Raw genomic sequence first — 17,980 nt, forward strand, 5'->3', positions numbered from 1 at the left:
GGCATTTCATAGTACCAGAGGATCTCCCAGTGGTTCTTATGTAAAGATAAGTTCCATTAGTCCTTTTTTATTTTCACCAAAAAACTATACAACCCCTTTACATTTATCACATTTATCTGCCTCTAATTACATTGAGAATGAGACCTGGTTTTTAGGTGTCTGGTGGGCCCTACCTGAACCCAGTCTGGCACTGGATACTTCTTTCAGTCCCAGACTATAACAAAGAGATCTCAATCACATGGCTCTCCACATGTCAATGGTCTGCTTTATTTCTCAGATAAGGATGCTGGGAACTGTAGTTAATCAACATACGGAGGGCTGAAGTCTAAAGATTACAGGCAAACAGGCGCACACAATACACATAGCTAATGTAATGAAACTATGCTTCTCTATCCAACTGGAATAACATGCAGAAATAACAAAGACACAATAAAACGGAGTTGCACTGGGACAGTCTGCGCGGTTGCAGATGCAAAGACCTGTGACCTTGATTTGCAAACATATTTTATGGTGTAATCTAAATAGCACAACCTTGGAGACTATCTGTACCATAAGACATAACTGATTTCGCAGCATAACTGATTTCTCAGCATAACAAATTGTCTAGAGGGATGCAAGCTATTTCTAACTGGCACTAAAGTATATCAACAATCACCAAATATTATGAACCTCGGGATAGAGTCTGCTATTTGTTACATAAAACCAGAATTATATTAGTTATTTATTGGTATTGCAAAATGCATATGCATTCCGTCCACACAACTTTGTCTGAATATTGCCTTTTTGGCTAATGTCACATGGGCCATTTGTATTATTGTTATTTGGGTTGGTTCACGGATCTACTTACTGCTAAGCCTCCCTTACATACAGGAGTGTCCAAAGGTGAAGCAGCCCCAGCAAGAAGCTTGCTTACATGTGACTCAACTGTTGTAACAAAGATAAATATACCTGCAGAATTAGACCTGTGCATTCTCATGATATAAGTAAACTTTATTTTATGAATATGTTGAAAGACCAATAAATTAATTAAATAAGGGACGTGAGAGCGCCAGCTACTCCTCTACATAGATGGGTCTTCTCATCCGGATACATACCAGACTGCGTGACTGTATAATGAGTTTCAGTTCCTTAGGGGTGGGGCCAGAAAGACAACGATGTATAGATTCCTAGGATGTGGCAGTCACACAGCAAATGTCAGATCACTACTCGTCTTCTGTTTCCCAGGTCGCAATAGCTTCTCATTTGGGAAACAGCAATGCATTGCCAGCCATAGTTCAACTGTTCAGAGTGAACCCAAGAGAAGTATATTCCCCATAAACCAGTTTGTTTGCATTCAAGACTTGGACTTGCCAAGACTTTGAGAACGTTTGTTTGTAGCTAGGCTCCTGCCTCCATACACTCATGTCCATCACTCTTTCAAGCAACCTTTCTAGAGTAAATTCTTTCACCTCCTTTCTATAAGAGCACATTTCTTCTGTACTTTTATAAATTCCTTCTCTGCCTCAGTAAAACACTAAGCTGCTTTGAGTGTATTTAGGCTTAAAACAAGCAGAATTCTTATTCTATGAACCTAGCAACAGGGAAAGCTGCTTACTAAGGGTTCCTAAGTGATAAAGTACCTGTTAACATTCCCAAAGCAAGTCATTTTGGCTACATTTCTGATCCTCCTAATTCATATTTTCATCTGCCATAACCTTACCCTGACCCACTCTAACCCCTTCCCTTCTAAAAAGATATACCCATCTTTCATCAAGAAAACAGAGTATATTTTGTAAATAGGGGCAGTTGGCAACTATTTATAACTTGGAGGAAGTAAAGTGCTGGAGAGATTCTGATGAACCAACACCTTTACACATCACCAATTTGGTTTTCTGTTTTGGTCATATAATCAAGGGCCATCCAAAATAGGGGTGTGTTTTGCTGGTGATTGTGCTCCCTGTATTCGCCTCTTTTTCTTGGAGTAACCTGAGTCTCACTGGCCATATTCATTGTTGGTTGATTAGTGTTAAAACTTGGGCCAATAGGTATTAAGAGCTGTGTGTGCTGGAATGTCTGTGTAGTGATCTGGCCAAATTGTCTGCCTAGTGTAATCTGGACATCAGTTATTACTGACATATTACAAAAATACCCTACTGTTCTGCCCATGGCTCAAAGCTGGCTGCACCACTGAAAAGAAGACATTTTGACAATCAAGCCCTTTTATAATGAATTGGTTGACTGTCACTCCATGCGGGGCACTCTACGGACCATTTTGATCAAACCATGTAGGAAGTTATAAGCAGTCAGGATCCATCCTTCCTTTCAGATCCCATTAGTGGATCTAAATTGATCATATTAAAATAATTAGGACATTTGCCAAATTACAATGGGGTCAGCCTGGTGCAGTAGTTGCCAAACCTTTTCACTTCAAGCCCCAGTTAGTATAGGACAGTAAATTCATATTCATGTTTACCTAGCAGAGCAAATAGTCCGTTATTCCAAATTCTCCCCCTTACTGTTTTTCAGGTTGAGCCCCTTGCTATTGCTCCAAGCCTGGACATTCCCACAATTTGGGAAGCAATGGCTGCATATAATAAGATGTATATTAACAACAGAGCAGCCTAATTGGGCCTTGTAGATCTATTGTCTTAACCTTAAACATAAGGCCTTTTATGTCCCATGAACAGGAATCTAGGCCATCTATAGGATTATGCAGACTATTTTCCATAAAGGTGTGGGTATGGGTAGAAAATGTGTCTGTGTTGTGAGTTTGTATATGTAGATGCATTTGGCTTCCCTGCAGATTGCTACTATATGACCATGGGTTACTATTCTCTCAGCCAGAACTTCTTGCAGTGCACATCCCAGTCTCTTAGTACTGTAGACTAATTTCAGACTTCATCCAAATGTCCCTAGTTATTGCCAGAACTCTGAACCAGGTTCATATTTGATTTTAACACCTTCTTCTTATTAATCCTGATAAAGCTTTGTGGATTCAAGACCTTCCAGCCTTTGATCCGGCACCGCTGCAGCCTCCTTCACTTTTTCTGGAGCAACGCAGCACACTTAGATATAAAACATGATTACATTTCTTTTAGATCACTGAGACTTGAAGTCATATGAGTTGCAAGAAGTTTCTCTCCCCAAGCAAAAAATGTATATCTCTTTAAAGTCTAAGGGTCAGGGCACACGCTCGGATTTGGGTTCTTCGGTGCGACTAATCTCCCTGAACTGCCTCCTGCAGGCTAGAATGCAAATCCCTGGTGGGATGGCACTTCGACCAATTCTTTTTTCCCAAGTCACCCAAAGTTGCCTCAAGAGGAGAGGCAACTTGATAAAGGGCGAGTAGCCCGAAACATGTTATGTGAACAATAAACCACTTAGCAGTAAATCTGCCTGGCGTGCCCTCTCTCAGTTACTTTGATTCATTGGATTACCTGTTACACCTGGAGCGGGGGTGTCTTTTCTGAGATAGAGAGCTTGCACCTAACCCCAGTACACAGTCATTCCCTACATTGTGCTCAAGAGGAGAGTAGTCACCCCAAGGAAGAGATTAGTCGCCCCAAGGAAGAGGAGATTAGTCGCCCCAAGGAAGAGGAGATTAGTCGCCCCAAGGAAGAGGAGATTTGTCGCCGGGCGACTAATCTCCCCGATTCTGAGTGTGTGCCCTGACCCTAAATCCTTTTGTAGTTCTTCATGGAATGATACATTTTACATCTCATAGGCCCATGCACTGCTGTTTTGAGTGGTGAACCTGATGTGGGCACAGATTATATAGCTGGAATGCTAGATTCTTTGCCCAGTGAATGCCCCAAACACTACAATGCCCAGCGGCCCCATTTCCAAAACACTCCAAATGAAACACAGAATTTCTTAGAGCTGAAAGGCATTGCTCCCAGCACATGATCTCTTACAATTTGCTGCACTCAATATAATAGAGGAAGGTGTCCTGCTTTCGGGTGCAGCAGTGCATTACCTAAATTACTTCATCTATTCCTATAACCTTTGAGTGCTAAGGAGCAAAACATGGCTTAGCAAAGTATTAACCTCTGCTCTTTCAAGGTCAAACCACTTTAGAAACCACACAGAGGTGATTTACTAAAATAGCACATTGTCTAAATAACAATATACATGAAAGCATCACCCCCTGTCCTAGGCAAGGTCCCATCAGGAGGCGTAAATCCATTATGAGAACTTGGATGCAGCATGGGTCATGTTTGGCTAATGGTTAATATAGGCCGTTATCCATTAAATTAAATTATTCTTACTACCTCTTAAAGGATAAGTAAACCTTAAAAATAAGTGAATGTAAAATAGATGAGGGGTCTATTTTAAGCAATGATGTTCTTCTGGTTTGAGAGAGGTTTCTAACTTTTTTGCCTAACCAGAAGAACATCAGAGCAGCCTCTTTCTACTGACAACTTCCTTGACTACTTGGTGGTCAGACTGGTCCACCACACTATTCTATATATTCCCACCATTCTATCCCACCACATTATTCTATATATTCCCACCATTCTATTTATTCCCACCATACTATTCTATTTATTCCCACGATTCTATCCCACCACACTATTCTATACTTTACCACCACTCCCACCATTCTATCTCACTAATTCTCACCACACTATTCAACATTGACAGAGGACAGCATAAGACTTCGATTAACCAGAGGTGGTAAAAATGTATTCAAATATGATTAATCGTAATATCTATGATGCTTGTTACTAAAGAGAATAATGCTGAATGTTCTTCTATTATGCAGTATATCCACAACCAGCAATAAAAAAAAAGTACAATGGGTTAATAGTTTCCATCCAACTGCACAGAGACAGAGGAAAGCAGGAAGCCCACCGCCTATCTATAGTAAACAACAACTACACAGTGACCAGGATAGGGATGTGGTTCAGACAATAAAGACCCTTGAGAAAGACTATCTGGCCTGGAATATGAGACAATGTTCCCAGAGCCACTTCCATCAGCCTGATCTGGTTCAAAGGTATTTTTTTTCTTTTGATCCTGAATAGTCACAGTGTAACACCATAAGATAATGCTGAGATCTACATTATGAAAATATTTATACAATGAATATATGGCACGCATTTCATGTGGTGGGAGTTTTTCTATTGTATCTATTGTATTCCTATTACAATAATGCAGGAAAAAGTCTAAAGCTCAACATCTAAAATGCAATAAAACAGCAATGTTATATCCTTGGGTTTCATTGCTGGACTGGGACTCCTATAGCCCAAAAGAGAACCTTCGTCCAGGGACCGCACTCACAACAATTATTTGGCAAATGGTAGCAAATGCTAGAGAGATTATATAGGTTTATGGGAGAAATAAGAAAAGTCTAATACATTTTCCAAGACTAGGGCCACTAGGCAGGACTGTCACTGGAATGGTTCCTGTAGTCAGAGATCCTCTAGCAGAGAAAATGAATTGTTTTGGCATAACTGGGGCATGGCCTTGCATTTGAGGGGCATTTTTTTAAATTTGGGTTTTATTTTACTTGTTGGCAGGGTCCACTATCCATGGGCTAGTTATTAGGCCCTCTGGAGGAGGGCCCTGAAAACCTAGTAGTAAGGGGCCTGTGATTACTGATACTACTAGGGCATGGGCCCATCACTTGTCACGTTCCTTATCCTTGGAAATTGTATTTTAGGCTTAGGGGGTTAGTGGTTCAAATTACGGATGCACTGAATCCACTATTTTGGATTCGGCTGAACCCCCCGAATCCTTTGCAAGAGATTCGCCCCAATACCGAACCTGAATACTAATTACCATATGCAAATTAGGGATGTAAAGCGGAAAACATTTTTTACTTCCTTGATTTGTGACAAAGGTACGTTATTTCCCGCCCCTAATTTGCATATGTAAATTAGGATTCGGTTTGGTCGGGCAGAAGGATTCGGCCGAATCCAAATCCTGCTGAAAAAGGCCAAATCCTGGCTGAATACCAAAGCGATTCCTGGATTCGGCACATCCCTAGTTCAAAAACCCTTTTGTGTGATTGCTAATCTCCTAATGAGTCCCAGGCAAGGACAATTACTAGAGCCCTTTTTTTGTGTAAATTTTATGTAAGGATATTCTTGGATCCTACATCAATGTGACTATAATGATATTATGCAATATATACCGCTACAGCTCCTATAAGCTAGGGGAAGCCTGGATGACATAAGGTCAATTTGGAACCCAAATTTGGCGAATATAAGAAGATCCAACAGCTGCTGAAGGTTCCATAAGTATGGGGGGGGGGGGGTTTGTGGTTGTCCTGAATGATTTGCAATTGCAATACAATGAGCAAAGTAGGTGATCAGGCCGAACATTTTGGAATACAGAGATGTCCCAGCTGACAATTCTTGCTCTGGTGAGAAAGAAAAGGATGAATGGGGTTTTCATCATATGAGATAATAACAGCATCTACAAGGCAACTATTGTTTTCTAATGGGTTTTAGCCCCTCGAAATCTCTAAAGATGAATTAACATGGACCTCGGCCAAATTCATTAGGAATGAAAACTTTGTTGTGGTTAGGAAAATTAAAGGGAGAGGAATTGCCAAGCCCTGCAGAGTCTATGGAGAGAGAAAAAAAAAAACCATTTATCCTTAATCTGTTTCAATTATTTTCACAGTTATACTCATTTATTCTCATGATAGTGTCACTTTACTAACTGAGCGTGAGGATTTCTCTTTTAATCCAGAATTCTGTCTCTACGTAAATTAAACTGCAGACTGCATTGTTAATGTGAGAACCCAGTTTGTACTTGTCTGTGTCTAAGGGTGCTGGGAGTTGTAGCCTGTGGCTGCTGTCAAGCTTCAAGTCAGAGAGCATACATCAGTAAGGGTGAACCTGCTGAGAAGTGGATTAACTAATGCAGGGCTGTCCAACTGGCGGCCCGCGACCCCCCCTCATGTGGCCCTCCATATCAAAGTCTGCCTGCTGTGTCTGCTTACCATATGTTAACTTTAAAATGTATCACTTCAGAGAGTAACTGCCCCCTGCATTGTCTAAACCTCAAATTCAGACTAATCCCCTGTATTGGAGACAAAAAGGAACACCAAGAGCCCCAATAGTGTAATATGTTTTTATAGGGAGTAATGGTAAAGTAAACAAGTTAATACTCACAAACCAGGGTTACCGATAGGCAACCACTGTATAGGCAGGTGGGGAGATTATCCTGACCCCACTCAGGAATAAAACGTCGCTCTCTGTAGAAAAAGAAAAAGGGGATGATACCCCTCCACTCGGGGTGGACTCGATATAGTAGTAAGACAAAACAGAGGCGCCAAAAGGATAAAAATGGCTAAAAGCACTTAAAAACCCAATGGGTAATTCAGAGGAGGTAGTAATGAACTTATCTCCTCCAAGCAGACACCAACGAAAGTGGTAATTTTCAATAATAGTTTATTCACAACTTATTCACTTACCTCCTCCAAGCAGACACCAACGAAAGTGGTAATTTTCAATAATAGTTTATTCACAACTGTTTTGTGAATAAACTATTATTGAAAATTACCACTTTCGTTGGTGTCTGCTTGGAGGAGGTAAATTCATTACTACCTCCTCTGAATTACCCATTGGGTTTTTAAGTGCTTTTAGCCATTTTTATCCTTTTGGCGCCTCTGTTTTGTCTTACTACTAATCCCCTGTATTGTTCACACCTGTGATCCCCCTGCATTGTTCACACTTGTGACACCTCTATTGTTTATATCCTAAAGCCTGTACTGTCCACACCTGAGACCCAGACTGAAACTGCCCACATTGTTCTCCTGTTCACACCTTATTCAAAATGCTAATGGGGCACCAGCTCTGTGTCACTGTATGTAGTACACAGGGGAGGAGGAGGCCTATGGATTTATGGGTATGTCTTAATATGACAGCTTTTTGCACATATGAGTGACATCCCTGCCAGGGCAGACACAAGGTAGTTTGGCACCCTAGGCAAGAGCTTCACTCAGTGCCCCCCTGTCCTGCATTACCATTTACCTCCTTACCATGATGGTTTTTAAATAAAGAGAGCAAGAGAACAACATTTTTTCATTTATATTACTGCCCCCTGTACCTGTGCAAGCAAGCTCAGCAGCCATCCATCATACAGCCCTCCTGCAGCCATCATATTGCCCCCAATCTTTACCTGTGTCATCAGCAGCCAAAAAAAATTCTGATAACATCATATTGCCCCCAAGTATTTATGTACCTGCGCCAGTGCCCAGCAGCAACAGTAAACATATGGCCCCCGGCCCGAATCTGTACCTGGCTGTGCCAGCAGGAAGCTTCACACTTTACAGCAATAGAAAGAAAGTCTTCAGTTCTGCGTAACTGTGCAAGGCTGAGAGCAGCGAGTGTGAGACACACCAAGCAGCCCCCCAGCTCTCTGCCTCTCTCTGTCACCCAACACATCAGTGACATGATTGACGCGTGTATACACATCGCGGTGCACCGCACAGAAGGAGCTATTACTTGCCGGCAAGAGGGAAAAGGGGAAGGAGATGGATTCCACCCAACTGGGTGACCATGATTTCTGAAACAAATTATTAAATAAACGCTTGAAAAAAGTGCGCCCCTCAATGATGGTGTCCTAGACAGCCACCTACTCTGCCTACCCCTAGTTCTGGCCCTGATCCCTGCAGTGAGCACCAACCATTTGTTTTTTTTTGGTGTGCTATTATTGTGGACATGGTTTTGCGGTAACATGGGTGTGGTTTAAAGTGGGTGTGGTCTAAAAACAGGGAGTGGCTAACACTGGCTACCGTTATCGGCCCTCCACCATGTAGATTGGAAAAATTCCGGCCCTCGGTACCATAGAAGTTGGACAGCACTGAACTAATGTATTAACTGCAACAGGTTAGAACAGCGGTTCCCAAACTGTTAGGGTGAACCTTGGTTGGAGCAGCCCAGCCTGAAGGTCAATTAGAGACAGCTTCAGGTAGAATGCCTATTTGCCTAGATACTCCTAGAATGCATTCTCGGGGGGTCAATTAAAGGAGAAGGAAACCCTAACAATGAATAGGACTAAAAATGCCATATTTTATATACTGAATTTATTGCACCAGCCTAAAGTTTCAGCTTGTCAATAGCAGCAATGATCCAGGACTTCAAACTTGTCACAGGGGGTCACCATCTTGGAAAGTGTCTGTGACACTCACATGCTCAGTGGGCTCTGAGCAGCTGTTGAGAAGCTAAACTTAGGGGTCGTCACTAATTATCCAGCAGAAAATGAGGTTGGTCTGTAATATAAGCTGATGCTACAGGGCTGATTATTAAATTCTGATGCTAGTTGCACTGGTTTCTGTGCTGCCATGTAGTAATTATCTGTATTAATTACTAATCAGCCTTATAGGGACTGCAAGTTGCGCTGTCAAAAGAGGGACTGTACCTCTAAAAACAGGACAGTTGTGAGGTATGCATGACTGGGGGCAGCTGGGAAACTGACAATGTGTCTAGCCCCATGTCATATTTCAAAATTAAATAGAAAAGATCTGTTTGCTCTTTTGAAAAACGTATTTTATTGCAGAATTAAGGATGCATTTTGAAAAAAAAAAAACATGTTTTCCCATGACAGTATCCGTTTAAATTTGCTGACTAACTAAGAGACTAACTAAGAGAGAGCTGCAAAGCAGGAAGTAGTGTTCTGTTTAGGGATGGGTGAATTTTTTCACCTTGTTTCGCCGGAGAAATGACGCCCATACACTTGTATGGCGTCACGCGTCAAAAAAAGATGCTCGTCAAAATAAATTTGCTGAATGTCATAGACTTTAATGGGCGTTGGCGAATTTTAGGCGAAACGAAACGGGTCAAGCCAATTCTGTTCTGTTAGACATCCAGTCACTCCAGGATTTATACATTACCTTTTTGGATAACTAACTACCGCATATACTTGAGTATAAGCCAAGTTTTTCAGCATCCAAAATGTGCTGAAAAAGTCTACCTCGGCTTATACTCGGGTCAGCGGGCAGTAGCTGAGATTGCAGTCACTTTTAATCATTCCTATACCAACAGTTCACTTGGGGAGAGACTGCAATATCCCACAATGCCCTATGTTGGTTATATGAAAGAATAACAGTGACTGCAATATCACACAGCGCCCTCTGTTGGTTATATGAAAGAATAACAGTGACTGCAATATCACACAGCTCCCTCTGTTGGTTATATGAAAGAATAACAGTGCGCCCTCTGTTGGTTATATGAAAGAATAACAGTGACTGCAATATCACACAGCGCCCTCTGTTGGTTATATGAAAGAATAACAGTGACTGCAATATCACACAGCACCCTCTGTTGGTTATATGAAAGAATAACAGTGACTGCAATATCACACAGCGCCCTCTGTTGGTTATATGAAGGATTAACAGTGATGGCAATATCCCACAGCGCCCTCTGTTGGTTATATGAAAGAATAACAATGACTGCAATATCACACAGCGCCCTCTGTTGGTTATATTAAAGAATAACAGTGATGGCAATATCACACAGCTCCCTCCGTTTGTTATACGAAAGATTAACAGTGATGGCAATATCACACAGCACCCTCTGCACATGGTAGTGGGACAGTGGGACAATGCACACAGTAATCCGTTTGGCAATTCTCTGTCACCATCAACTTTGGAAAGAAGTCCGGTTGATCGCTGGGGGGGTCGCTTTGGCAGAATGTGCGCTGCTGGGAGACAGGGCTGTAGTTGTGTCTAGGCTTATACTAGAGTCAATAAGTTTTCCCAGTTTTCGTAGGTAAAATTAGGTACCTCGGCTTATACTCGGGTCGGCTTATACAGTATATTAAATACATTTTTTATTTTGTACATACTATTTACCCAATTATTTTAACACTGAACTGTTCTTTTAATCTTATTATCTGTATAAGATTCAGATATGTATTGTGCCTGAAAACAAAGTGTATAGTAGGGATGTAGCGAACCGCCGCCGATGTGTTCGCGAACGCCGTTCGCGAACACCGGCATAATTTGCGAACTGTTCGCGAACTGTTCGCGAACTTCGATCATCCGAAAATCGTTCGATTCGAACGATCGAAGGATTTTAATCGTTCGATCGAACGATTTTCGTTCGAATCGAACGAAAATCGTTCGATTTTAGCGATCGAATGGTCGAATGGGCGACCGATTTTGACGCGAACGCCTATTGGCGAACGTCGCGCGACGTTCGCGAACTTGCGGCGGACGCGAACAGTCGAAGTTCGCGCGAACTAGTTCGCCGGCGAACAGTTCGCTACATCCCTAGTGTATAGTATAAACTATACAAATACAAAGCTGATTCCATCCAAAAATACATTCTGTATCATTAACAAACACAAAGTTCCCAATCCTTGTTTGGCATTGTATGTAACCTTGTTATTCAGCTTCATAACAAACTACTTTCATCTATTTCCAACCATTCTGGGCCGGGAGACACTTGCTGCAGTGTCCTTCAGGGCAGGGGATACACGTGCTGTTTGTTTCTCAGGTGCAAAAAAAATGCATCTGCAAAATGCCAGACCTATTGCTTCAAAGACAATTTATATGTGCAAATAACCGGTAGGTATATTTTGGGATTACTTGGACTTTATGGGGCCTATTTGCTAACATTTGAATTTCAATTTTTTTTCTTCCATAAATCGAATGATCTCTCTAAAAATTCATGTTATTTTATTTCCCTTAAACTCTAAAAATTTGAGATTTATAAAGTGTAAAAACCATGAAAAATACTTAAAGGGATTCTGTCATGATTTTTAAAATGTATTTTTATTTCTAAATGACACCGTTTACACTGCAAAGAATTCACTCAATACAATATAAAATTGACTTCCTGAACCAGCAAGTGTATTTTTTTTCAAGTTGTAATATTGGCGTGTAGGAGCCATCTCAGGTCATTTTGCCTGGTCATGTGCTTTCAGAAAGAGCCAGCACTTTAGGATAGAACTGCTTTCTGGCAGGCTGTTGTTTCTCCTACTCAATGTAACTGAATGTGATGTAGTGGGACTTGGATTTTACTATTGAGTGCTGTTCTTAGATCTATCTTGTGTTAGGGAGCTGTTATCTGGTTACCTTCCCATTGTTCTGTTGTTAGGCTGCTGGGGGGGAGGGGATGATTTCACTCCAACTTGCAGTACAACAGTAAAGAGTGATTGAAGTTTATCACAGCACAAGTCACATGACTGGGGGCAGCTGGGAAACTGACAATATGTCTAGCCCCATGTCAGATTTCAAAATTAAATATAAAAAAATCTGTTTGCTCTTTTGAGAAACGGATTTCAGGGCAGAATTCTGCTGGAGTAGCACTATTAACTGATGAGTTTAGAAGAAAAAAAAATCCCATGACAGTATCCCTTTAATACAAAACTTCAGCATGTAATAAGCCGTTAAGCACTAGTGATGAAAAATTTGCAAAATGGCGCCGGCTTCTCGTTTTTGACGTCAGCAAATTTTCGCGGCGAATTTGCACCCATCACTATTAAGCACCTATTGAAGTTACACAATTTCCGATTTATCAGCCTGTGCAAGAGCGCTTTACAGTATGGACGCCATTTTTTAACTAGTAAGTCAAGGCTTGAGTTGATCTAACAATTTCAGTAGGCACACGGAATAAGGAAAGATGCAACCAAACAAATCTAACCTTGGTATCCCCAGGGACAGTTGAGTTAGAAAGTGAACCATGCAGCTGCACCACAGTCATGATAGCTGCTCTCTTAGAGATTGTCTCCCTTTGAGTTATGCCAGACCATTAATCCAGCAGCACTAAAGGGCACCCTCGGGTCATGTAAATGACCCCCTATAATTGTTCAGAAAGAAGGTGAATATTCCCCTTTAATTAAGCCTGTGTCCAATCAGGACAGCAGAACTTGCTCAATTCAAGAAGTTCTGAGGGACCTAAGGCTGGATGGGCATAATGTGCAAGTGCAACACAAATCTTAATAAAATAAACTCTATACATCTTAATATAATTCACATGATCAACAATCGTGGTGTCTTTAACTAAATCAAATGTTTATTCGAGGCGGAGGTTCTTCTCCCCTCATTTGCTGCGTCCATAAAACCCAAACAGCTGTCAAGGTACGAGGTATGGGAACCAAATAGGGCAACACGTACCTTCATCAGCCCAAATTCTTTCCTTAATGGCACAGATTGAACGTGGGACCTTTCATGAAGCTCGGAGCTACGTTATTACAGTAATATTTACACAGCTGACCAGGGGTTCCAGGGGCCCCTTCCACCAACTGAAGCCACTGTGGTGTTTGAAGATCACATATCTATCAAGGAATTCTCAGCACTTCCAATGAAAAACAAGTGTGGAATGGATTCTAAATCGACTGTACGGGCAATGGTGAGGACACAAGCTTCATGCACTATTTCTACACAGCAATTATCCATCCATTAAACCTAACCCATTACTTAGACTTAATTGACACTGCAGAATGAATGGAATTTCCTAATGCTCTTATACTGGAACAGCTTTAAAAACGTTGTGTTTTTCCTTGGATTTTTAGGGCTGTACGTAACTGTAGGTAAATGGAGCTGCAGATTTATTATACAGGAAAAGCAGACCAATGTGCAATGCAGCATGAGGGTTGTCTTCATTTTTCATTTCCTTGAATTGATTAGAATTTATGTTCTTTATCCCTGTTGCCTTGGGTGTTGGGCAATTTTTAAAACTACTTCTGATCAGATTATTGATGTTTGCCCTATGGCACACTTCAGCACCAATCAGGTTTCCATCAGGAATTGAGGGTCTCCACAGAACCCCATGACCAAATCCATAATCTTTCCTGCCCTGGTCCACCTAAACCTCGCCCAAGGCTCCTCCACTTTAATTTTGATCCTGCCAGGACTCCTGTCTGTCCCCCACAATGGCAACCCTCCCAATGGCCATTGAGCTAGAATCCTAGTCCCTCTTTATACTCCCTGCAGCATGATAAAATAACCCCCAGGAAAGATGCATCATAGGCAAACACTAGGAAATATTATATACTGACCCTACCCAAGAAAAAAGTTTTGTACCGAAGAGCATAGGTCTATATGCTGTGTTTACTAAAGAGGCTCTGTGGGTGGTATAATCAGCCATTGAGTCTATGGCAGCTGACTAGTTCCTTATCTCCCACAGGCCTCCTGTTGTGTTACAATTTTAAAAAAATGTCCTGTTATTCAGAGAAGTCTTCATCTGACATTAGTACATGTGGCCTCCCAAAACAGGACCATAAACTGCACACTCCATAGCAGATGTTATAACAGCTCCAAGCAGAGAGCCACATATACACTGCACATCATTTCCTCAGTAAAGTCCAAAGACCTGGGGTTTTCCAGGCCATTTAAAAACCACTACCTGATCACTGAAAACTCTCTCCCCAACTCTATTCCTGAAAGAGGCACACTTACCCTGGTGGCAGCCACGTAAGAACATGTCCCATCCTGCCTGAGGTAGTTGCTTTCATGTGTTTTTGGGGGTTTGTTCCCCTTTAAACTAGGCAGTTATAGGTGAGCCCATAACTCATTGCTAACACAGAACACTGCTCCTTATATTTGCATTTATACATATATGGAGCTGCCATAGTGTTTGCCTTCAAAGTGGAAGGGTCATCTATTTATGGCCAGTTGGGGGTCAATCGCTTTTCATGATTCATAGCAAACATCTCAGCAAGACTCAACTTAATAGTAAAGCAAGGCTGTGTTCATACAAAAAAAAAAAAAACAAACCCTTGAACAGATGGAGCAGATTGTATTGATGGTACACCATCTATTTCAGTGGAAAAGGGTGTGTCTGCGGGTCCCAGATGCATTCTGTGCATTCTCAGGGTCATTTACTAATCCAACTGGGGCAAGTGCTAAAGCCCTAACACAAAATACAAACAAGGTACAAAACTGTGCCCCTAAAGACCCATCCCATGGATCATCCTGCACCTTGCACTGAATCTGGCGCATGATGCAGAGAGACACAAGGCAGCACTGTATTTATTGTCCACTTTAGGTAGGGGGAACCTACAGTTCTCCTGTGACTGATGCACTGTCGGTGGGGAGAACGTGTGCACCATCACCATTCAGTAAAAGTTGCCAATTCAGCAAACCCAGGCAGCGAAGGGACTCTGCAGCACCAGTAACCATAACAAATAATTAGGATGGGCTGATCCTTTATAACTTGTCATAATATTTCTTTTCAAGGTTAGCAGTATAGCAGGAGGCACATGCTACTCGTGGATAAACATGCAGGTGAATCTAAGCCAGTAAGCCTCACTCAGCATTATAGAAAGCTAAAGCTCGGTTCTACTTCCTTTTCCAAAGCAGGATGATGGATCTTTGATGGCATTTCCCAGTTCCATAACAATCCAGTAAAGCAGCCTCATTTCCCTTGCTGCGGTGGATAACTTCAGCAATACAAGATATCTCAGGAGTAGGAATAAAGAGAGAGAGAGCAGTTTAGCACTTAAGGATATCCTTTAAAAAAACCAAAATACCTATGGGGGGGGGGAGGTCCTGGTCGCCTTCATTCCAAATAGCCTTCCATTGGCTGCTGGTTTTTAGGTGCACACACTGATGCAGTGAAGCCCCAGCAGGTCCCTGGGAGATTATCTGTGCACGATAAAAACTGCAGCAGTTTGCTGCAACAGTCAGATGTGCCATCCCCTAACACTCTAAGAGCCCAGATATATAATTACAGACATAATGTTTTAGCAGAGATAAAAGCTCTGTGCCTTCTATTCATGGGGGGCAATGCTTTTATTTTTTTTTTTTATAGGGGGTGTTGTTTTTATATTATAGTGCAGTGAACTACCTACCCTGGGAAAGGAGCCTGCCTCTATTCTATACATAATACTTAGCAGCATTTTAGTTCTCCCATGGGCACACACAGCAAGTGCCTTGTACCTGTGCTCTGCTGGCATGCAAATTTGCAGACATTTTGTTAGAATTGTTCAGGAAGGGGGCACATAAAATGCTTTTTTTTATTTTTTATTTTTTTTTATTTTCCTGCAGAGCTCTGAGAACTACATAGAGAATGCCAAGAACAGAAGTGAATCATAGAACGTCCTTTAAAATAAAAATAAGTATTGTTTTGGAAACGGCGGCAGTACTCAGTGGGAGGAGATCCCTCTGGAAAGATCTGTCCACCAGCACCCATATGCTCTGCTTTGATTTCACACTATAAAGTACACACAGGTCCAGATGTGATTGAACTGTAATTCCTGGCAGCTGAGAGTTGTAGTCCACCAACATCAAATGGGATCATAGAATGAACATGCCTGCAACTTATTAAATCTCCTTAAATTTTTACACCTTACTATTATGTGTGCAGAGGCAGGACTAAAACAATCTTAAACAAAGAATAAAAACCAAATGTTTTAGTGTTGAAGCCCCCTGCTCCCTCAAAGAGCTTGCAATCTATATGCAGCAGGCTGATCAGCAAGGCTGCCTCTCTATCCTGCAAGCCGATATGCAGATACTGTATCAGTTATATAATACCAGGCAGATTATAGTTTCCCTTCCAAAAGCAATGAAATGATTGGTTAGAAGGAAAGCTACATCCCACCAGCCATGGCATCCACATAGAGACAAGGTCAATGTCGTCTCCTTCCTTAGAGAAGTTTGTGGCCGTTGAGCCCAAGCACAAGCAGACGAGGGTGGGTCACCCTAAACATGATGGGCAATCGTATCCCAGTGCCCTACGTCTGCAGAGAGGGTGCTCACATGTAACAGCTGTGCCAGGCACAAGGGAAAGCAGCTTCTCTGGTTCACATTCAGCCTGCATAGTAATGAAGAAGTAAAGATCAAAGATTTGGTCCCCCCGAAAACAGAGACAGGGGATAAAAGCAGGGAAATGAAACCCACGTTTGAGTTGCTCCAAGTGTATCCGTAACAGGAGCCATCTGAATCCTTCCAGCCCAGGCAGTTCCTCCAGCAACACACAGACGCAGATGCAAAATAAAGGCAAATCCCTGTGCCAAGGTGCTGGTAGAGGTGGCACAGCTTCATCCTCAGCCAAAATCTGTCTGACGGAGAGGAGGCACCAGCCAAATCCAGAGAGAAACTTAGATTGACTTAACCATAGGCAGCTGCTGCCTTTCTCCCTCTCCCTTCCTACAAGCCCCCAGCTCTGCTTCTTCTGCTTTGCTGTTTAATATGCCAATGAGTGGGCGATTGTGCCGATGGCACAGATAAATCAGGGGGGGAAAGGCTAAGGACTTACCTTGTGAGTCCCCCATGCTTTCATCTGTCGACTTGCTGTGCAGCAGCTTCAGAATTGTAATCCAGCACTGCATGAAGCTACAGCTGAGCATGCCTAGTAGAGGCAGCAGCCACTAGCAACACTGGGAAGGAGAAGGTTTCCCCTCGCCTGTCTAATCATTTTGCAGCCAGCAGGAAAGTTTTAAAGGTGCAAACACAGGACTCGGCTGGGGTGGGTTTTCCTAATTGTGACATGAAGGATTGGATGGTCCATCGCATGCAGGGGGGCGAGATGCGACTGCTGCTGCGCTTCTTCTTTTTCACAACATGATTTTTTTTTTTAAAAGAGATTTTTCCATGACTGAATCAGAGGCTGGAAATGGGATTTGGGCTGTAACATAGAAAGAGAATTGGTAGCCACCCCCCACATCTGCCCAAAAATAGGCTAATGTAAAATAAAGATGTAAATAAATATACATTAACCAAAACCATCAGAAAATGATTATACAGTATAATAATGTATATATACAGGTATGGAACAAGTTATCCAGAATGCTCCCGATATTCCAGATAATGGATCTTTCCGTAATTTGGCTCTACTGTAACTACATAATGGAAAATCACATAAACTTTAAATGAGCCCAATAGGCTGGGTTTGCTTTCAATAAGGATTAATTATTAATTAGTTGGGATCAAGTACAAGCTACTGTTTTATTATTACAGAGAAAAATTTGGATTATTTCTTTATAATGGAGTCTATGGGTGACGGCTTTTCAGTAATTCTGAGCTTTCTGTATAATGGGCAGGGTCGGACTGGGCCTGCAGGACACCGTGAAAAAACCCGGTGTTACGGATGAAGAA

General features: G+C 41.9%; 1 protein-coding gene across 2 annotated transcripts in view; it reads right to left on the minus strand.

Annotated features, from left to right (window-relative positions):
- The window catches only part of LOC108719848 (junctional protein associated with coronary artery disease), a 47,942-nt gene extending 30,639 nt beyond the window's left edge, over nucleotides 1–17,303 (minus strand). For both annotated transcript variants that reach the window (XM_041567394.1, XM_018269073.2), the window contains exon 1: nucleotides 17,142–17,303. The gene's annotated coding sequence lies outside the window, so the exon portion shown is untranslated. The remainder of the gene's footprint in view (nucleotides 1–17,141) is intronic.
- Nucleotides 17,304–17,980: the final 677 nt, after the last annotated feature.

The sequence above is a fragment of the Xenopus laevis genome, chromosome 6S (genome assembly GCF_017654675.1).
Source record: "Xenopus laevis strain J_2021 chromosome 6S, Xenopus_laevis_v10.1, whole genome shotgun sequence".
Classification (NCBI taxonomy): Eukaryota; Metazoa; Chordata; class Amphibia; order Anura; family Pipidae; genus Xenopus; species Xenopus laevis.